Source organism: Oryctolagus cuniculus, chromosome 2 (genome assembly GCF_051225735.1).
Source record: "Oryctolagus cuniculus isolate XC-2025 breed Fujian yellow rabbit chromosome 2, ASM5122573v1, whole genome shotgun sequence".
Classification (NCBI taxonomy): domain Eukaryota; kingdom Metazoa; phylum Chordata; class Mammalia; order Lagomorpha; family Leporidae; genus Oryctolagus; species Oryctolagus cuniculus.
Genome location: NC_142868.1, coordinates 79,926,145 through 79,933,617, shown reverse-complemented (window position 1 = coordinate 79,933,617; position 7,473 = coordinate 79,926,145). Strand labels below are relative to the sequence as shown.

Sequence of the window (7,473 nt, the reverse complement as noted above, 5' to 3'; positions counted from 1 at the left end):
ACCCACACACGGTGACTATGTGAAGAGACGGTTATGTTCATTTGCTTGGCTGAGGTAATCATTTCACCATGTATATTTATATCAAAACATTAGGTTGTACACTTGAAACATAAAGAAATTTTACGTAAACCAAGAAAAGCCCTCTGCTCAAACCTCTCCAGGGATTCCCAATTTCCTTGGAGAAAAAGCCAGAGCTTTTCCAATGGCCGGGATGTGTACTAAGTGCCTTGGATATGTACTAAGATCCTTCCTCCTCTGCTCTCTGCACCCGCTGCGCCCTTTTAGGCGGGGAACATTGCTTCTCTCAGTACCCACCTGGCTGACACTGGCCTTCAAGTCTCAGCTCCAGTGTCACATCTGTGATGTCTTCCCTCACTGCTGCATTGAAAGTGTAACCTGTCCCCCCTCCCATGCCTGCCTCCGAACCGCCTTCTTTCTCTCACTCCACAGCACGGCTCACCTTGCAACCTAGTAAATGACTCCCTTGTCACTGCTCACTGTCCTTGCGACATACCTGCCACTAGAGAGTAAGTGCCACAAGAGTGGAAATGATTTGTCTTGCTCATGGACAGTTCCTAAGCTCCTTTAAAAGGGACTGGCCCACTGGAGTTACTCCAAATTAGCTGATGAAGGAATGAGTAATTTGGGTTTTGTAAAGGGTTTATTTATTGATTTGAAAGGCAGAGTTACATAGAGCAAGAATGAGAGAGAGAGAGAGAGAGAGAGAGAGAGAGAGAGAGAGAGGGAGAGAGACAGAGAGAGATATCGTCCATCCACTGGTTCACTCCCAAAATGGCTGCAATGGCTGGAATTGGTCCAGGCTGAAGCCAGAAGCCAGACCTTCATTCTGGTCTTCTACATGGGTGGCAGGGACCCAAGTACTTGGGCCGCCTCCTGCTGCATTCCCAGACACATTAACAGGGAGCTGGGATCAGAAGTACAGCAGCTGGACTCGATCCAGAACTCTAACATGGGATGCTGGTATCACAGGCAGCAACTTAACCTACTGCACCAATACGCCTATACCTACACCAGACAGTTTGTCATTAGTAGCCACCTTGCTTTTAAAATTAAAATAGTGATTTATACAGAACCCTATTTCATTGAAGATTCTGGTCTACTATTTTCTTATCTTTGTCATAATAGGAATATCTTTATTATTGCAAACAATTTTCCCGAGAGACCCACTTCTTAAAGATCTGTCATTGGTCCTTTCTGGACTGAAGGTCAACAGATACTGATATTTTCATATTTTTGAATTAATACAGATTTGCAAACTTTACGGGCATCACATTGATAATTTGACCTTTGAATTGATTCCACTGTATCTCCAGTTTCTTCATTCTTCAGTGGGTATAAAGTGAGGGTAATAAGATGCTCATTTGCCTATGTTCTCCAGAAGCCAGGTTTTATATCATTTTCATGCATACTGTCACTTAGCTAGGAAGCAAGGCCATGTAATTTAATTTCTTCCATAAAACAGCACTATTAGGAAATGCAAGGACATTGTGCCCAATGTGGCATGACAACATATTCAGCTTCTGTGGAGGTCTTGTGTGCTGCCATCTATCACAAGATACAACGTGAGATCCAATGCAAATTGGTTACAGTTTTTGCTTGCTTGTTTCTGGTTTTTTGTTTTTTATTTGAGAGCAGATAGCATCTTTGTTTTGTTTTACTTTTGAAAGAGAGAAAGAGTGAGTGAGTCAGGGCAGGGCCAAATGGAAACCAGGAGTCAGGAATGCAATCCAGGTCTCCAACGTGGCTTGCAGGAACCCAGTCAACTGAGTCATCACTGCTGCTTTCCAGGGTCTGAATTAGCAGAGAGCTGGAGCCAGGAGCTGGAGCTAGGGGTCAAACCCAAGCTCTCCAACGTGAGACAGAGATATCTTGACTGGTGTCTTAATTGCTGGGGCAAATGCCTGCCTGTGGTTATAGTTTTGAATTACACTTTTCTCTTTTTTTTTTCTTTTTTTTTTTCAAAAGTTTATTGAAGTATGAATTTACATTCAGGGGAATTCACCTGAAGTGTGAAACAAATGTAATCACCACCATAACCAAAATATAGAATTGCAGAATAAAGGACGACTCAAGAAACTCCCTCATGCCCCTTGGCAGTCAACCTTGCCTTCATCTCTCAAACCTGCCAACCTGTTCTCTGCCCAAAGGATCAAATGTAAACCCTAAAATGATTATGGAACAATTGGTAAGTGTACAAAATACTCAAAACCACATTTCTAAAAGCAAAGAATATAACAAGATGAAGGCAGCCTCTCGTTCTACACATATACAGGTATTTTGTTCAGTATTCAGGTAAATCTTGGTTAGGATTAAGCTCACCATCACCATGGATATGCCCTAACAGTAATTTCTAAGACCATACTGTGAAAGAATCTGTGATTTTTAGAACAGTACAATGGGGTTTTAAAATGTAAATCAGAGTAATTTACAATGTTGTCTTAAGATCGGTTTCAAGATCACCAGTCTAGCTATTATTGTGTTCTAAACTTGACCTCTTGGAAGAACTAGCTTTAGTCATCTTTGCAGAGTATGAGAATCAAGATAAGGACTGGTTAACAATCAGACTGGGGCTGGTTGATAGAAAAACTATTTTAAATAATGGAATTGAATTCTGTGAAAATGCGGCCATGCCAAATTCACCCCTGCTGTCACTGTGAGAGGGACAAAGAAAGCAGAACTGTGGACATCGCTCCTCAGAAGTCTCACCTCTTCTTTCCAGCACCAGACCTTACGTGCATCAGCTTCTCGAACTCAAAACTCTGTTGAACCAAGCAGCGCGCTGTGGGCGAAAGGGCACTACACTTTTCAACTGAGCTCTTTCAATAGTGAAACCCTGGCATAATGTTAGGCAGCCGGTAGATAATTAGAAAGTACTTATCTTACGTATATTTCATCTAATAGATTTCCTTTCCAGCTGCGATAGTCACTTTTTTTTTTTTGGACAGTGAGAGAGACAGAGAGAAAGGTCTTCCTTTTGCCGTTGGTTCACCCTCCAATGGCCGCCGCGGCCTGCGCGCTGATCCGATGGCAGGAGCCAGGTACTTCTCCTGGTCTCCCATGGGGAGCAGGGCCCAAGCACTTGGGCCATCCTCCACTGCACTCCCTGGCCACAGCAGAGAGCTGGCCTGGAAGAGGGGCAACCGGGACAGAATCCAGCACCCCGACCGGGACTAGAACCCGGTGTGCTGGCGCCGCAAGGCGGAGGATTAGCCTAGTAGATAGTCACTTCTTAAAGAAGAAATGCTTACTGGGCTCACACTGGAACCACACTGAGTGGTTCCCTGCCAGGTTGAGAAAAGGCTGTTGGTAATGACTAGCCGCCCACGAGAGAAAGGCAGCCTGCACCAGCTCACCAAATGGGTTGCTTATTTTTTGTCTGAAACACGTACTGTTGTCTTTCTGACTAATCTTTTACGCTGTGCAGTGTGTTGACCGTAGGGGGTCTTTCATGTTCATCAAACTAGCATAAAATGCCTAGCTTTGGAAGATAAGATTTTCTGTTTTCTCTAACACAGAATTATGTCAGATGTGGAATACAATCTTGAATTAAGAACCCAAGAATTTGGCACGAAGGGTTGACTTTGTCAGCATAGCCCTTAACACCGAGATTCTGAATCTTGTTTTAGAGGATGTTGCCATTGATCCTCATTTGTCAACCCTTTCTCTTTGCCATCCATGAAGTGCTTAAGCTGGAGAGCCTGACTGGGAGTCACGGGTCTCAGTGGTGTCTCCATCCCCAGGGGCACCAGATGGCTTCTTTCACTTATTGCTCAGAGGGCGGGCCCTGTCTGAGGAAGTTCAAGGGAGAATTTAAACTGCTGTTCTGCATAACTCTCGGCAGGGCATGTGTGCTGTAAACTCATTGAGTTATGATTCTAAATCCTTTAAGCCAGTGCTCTCTTGTCTCAGCACCAACCCAGTATTTCAGCTAAGCCTATGATCATCTTGTAACCAGTGATTTGCAGGTCCCCGACTCTGCATACTTTCAGCAAGACTTCTACCTTCTTCCTAAACTAACATTGCCTTCTCTCTACATTGGTCTCTCCTTGGCTTCACCAACTGAGTTTCTTTTTTTTTTTTTTTTTTTTATTACATTGAACTTCATCCTAGCCTCTGGTCTTTCCCAAGACCTCGTACTTTCTTGTTCCTGCTGACCTCCCTCCCATCAGTTGCCTTTCTCCTGATACTTCTTGGATTTGCTGGTCATCAGTTATTGTTTGATAACTAACCCACCCTGTCGGTATTTATCTCTGGATCTCAGTCATAGCTGGGCTAATCTCCATCATTAGTAATGAAATAAATGTCAGCTACATAAGAAACATCTCATGAAGTTAGGCTGCTGACATATTTGGCATTAACCATGTCTACTGTGATCCTCAAATGAATGACCCTGACACTGCCTCGAGTTGGGATTTTACCCAAAATACATACCTCACAGAAGTCAAAACAAATGCAGGGTAGTCTGTAGTCAGTAGTCATATTTTCCATGTCATTTTGAAAATTAAAATTCTCCAAATGATTTTTCCTGATTGTTGTAATATATTACTAGACTTGTCTAATTTCATTCATATCAGAGCCTGTTTTAGGGATGTAGCCAAAGAATGGCTATTCTTAGTGGGATATTTTTGAAAGCTTGGTTATGATTTCTGGAAAAAATATAGAAATTCCAATGCTGTGAAATAGCTCAGAGTCAATTTATTATTTCATTAGCAAAAATAGATGAAAAGGAACCTGGTTCTTTAAACGCTTATAAACCAGTACTCTCAAAACTGAGCATAGACTGGAACATGGAAATTGAGAAAATCATATGAGCCACTGGTGAAAGTGAGTAAGTAGGTGCTCACGACCTGTCTGACCCCAGAGACTCTGGTTGTCTAAGGTCACCCCCAGTCCTCCCAAGGGCCAAGCGGGCCGACAGTTTGAGAAACTGTTCATGTGTCTAGGACTCAGGATGAAGTTCAAGCACTGAACTTACACAAGTGTGCATGAACAATGCACGGCATCATCAGACATTAAGAAAATGCAAATCAAGATCACACACATGGCGATATCTACAAGAAAATAAAAATTGAAAAGGAAAAGCAAGTGTTGGCAAGGATGTGGAAACTGGAACCTCATGCATTGCTGGTGGGAATAGAAAACATTCAGGCACTGTGAAAAAAAAACAGCTTGGCAATTCCTCCAAAGTGAAACATGAGATTGTGTCCCCTCCCAGTCTCACTCCTAGGTATATAACCAAAAGAATTGAAAGCAGATACTCAAACAAGATCTGTTCATAGCAGCGCTATTTGTAGTAGCCAAAATGTTGAGTGTTCATTAGCAGATAAATGGATAAACAAATTGCGGTATATAGATATAGATATAGAGAGTATATGTATATATATATAGAGAGAGAGAGAGAGAGAGAATCATCCAGTAGCAGAAAGCCAAGAAAGTACTGATGCACAGTGCAGTGTGAACAAACCTCCACAACAGTAGAGGCCAGACACACACAAATTATTATATATTGGATGATTTCTTTTATATGCAAGGTCCCTGACAGATAACCCCAGGACAGCACACAGGTTGAAAGTGGCCAGGGGTTAGGAGGAAAGGAGAGTAGGGAGAATTGCTTAGGAGTTTTATACTGGAGTTAAGAAATGTTTTGTAACCAGAAAGAGAAGAATACTACATTGTGAACAGACTACATGTCAATGAATTGTTCGCTTAAAATGATTAATTTCATATGTGAATTTTGCCTTTAACAATTATTGTTTAATTACACAAGTGCAGAACTGGACATTTAAAAATTCTTCACATTATGTTTAATAACATCAATGCTAAGCGCAGTAGTCAGGTGCACGTTTTATTTAAAATGTATCTGTATGTGCCAGATAGTTTTTTCCATTAGCTAGGAGATCTGTGCCAAGGGGAAATGGCTTATTCCATTTCAGTCAAGCCCTCTTAATGCCAGACACTTAAAAAACGCATTGTGTTAAATGGGCCAGGGAGAGGGAGGAAAAGATTCGCTTTGTCCCTGCACTTCCTACCGCTCTCCCAGAGCAGGTTACGCTCACAGTCTCATTTGTTCTTCCTGGGGTAGGTGTCTGGAAATGAGTGGGCATTAGGGATTCTTCTCGGGTTATAGGCTGGCTGTATCAAGACTCCACTTTATGTTGCTTGCTCCATACAGTGGTTGTATTGAACTCATCTGAAAGAGATAAAACATAAACCACTGTGATGGTTAATTGGTTAGATGTCAGTGTGGATGTTGCTGTAAAAGTATTTTTTGGACGTGGTTAGCAATTACAATCAGGGGTGGGTCTTTGGCCTTGTAGTGAAGACATCACTGGGACACCTGCATCCCACATGGGAGTCTGAGTTTACCTGGGTTTGAGTCCTGGCTCTGTTCCTGGTTTCAGCTTCCTGCTAATGTGCGTCCTGAGAGGCAGTTGGTGAGGGGGCAATCCACCTGGAAGACCCAGACCTGGCTGTTGCTGGCATTTGGGGAATGAACCGGTGGATGGCAGATTCTCTCTCTCTCTCCCCCTTCAAATACATTAAACAAACAAATAAATTTAAATTAAAAACAAAAGAAAAATAATTACAATCAATTGACTTTTAAAATAAGTTTTCTTTTAATGTTTATTTTCTTCCTATATACTTGAAAGGTGGAATGACACTGAGAGAAAGAGAGAGATGGAGAGAGAGACAGAGAGAGACAGAGAGAGAGAGAGAATCCTCCATCCACTGGTTCACTCTCAACATCCAACTCTGGTTCGTATTCAAGCTAGGAGCCAGGAATTCCATCTGGGTCACCCACATGAATGGCAGAGCTCCATGCACTTGAGCCGTCATCTTCTGTCTTCCAGAGTGCATTTGCAGATAACTGGATCAGAAGAAGAAGTGTGGGGACTTGAACTGGGAATCCAAATTGGGTTTTGGGCATCCCAAATGGTGACTTAACATGCCATGCCACACCCCACTCAGTGCCTTTAAGTAAAGCAGATACTGTGAAGGGGTCTTATCCAATTAGTTGAAAGCCCTAAAAGTGAAGACTAAAGTTTCCCAAAGAAAGAATTGTGCCTCCAGGCTACAACACAGAAATCCTGCCTGAATTCCCAACCTTGGGATTCAAGACTGTAACTGGCTCTTCCCTGAACATCCAGCCTACTGGCCTGTTGCATAGATTTCAGACTTGGCATTCCCTTGTCACATAAGCCAGTTCCTGTAAACAAATTTCACAATGGATAATGGATGGACAGACAGGTGATGGATGGATGGATATATAGATATAGATAGATTTCGGAAAGATATAGATAATAGATGGACAGAGATAGCAGATGGGTGGATAGTTGATAGGTAATAGATTGATATAGAAAGATAATAGATTATAGATGACAGATTGTTTATATATATAACCGATTATAGATAATAGATGATGATGAGATAGATAGATAAATAGATAGATAC

The 7,473-nt window shown here is 42.2% G+C and overlaps 1 long non-coding RNA gene across 1 annotated transcript; it reads right to left on the bottom strand.

Annotated features, from left to right (window-relative positions):
• Window positions 1–5,856: 5,856 nt before the first annotated feature.
• On the bottom strand, window positions 5,857–6,549 carry LOC138848496 (uncharacterized). Its single transcript, XR_011386332.1, has 2 exons — window positions 6,388–6,549; window positions 5,857–6,211 (listed from the first exon to the last, which is right to left on the bottom strand). It is a non-coding gene; the product is annotated as an uncharacterized LOC138848496 (long non-coding RNA).
• Window positions 6,550–7,473: the final 924 nt, after the last annotated feature.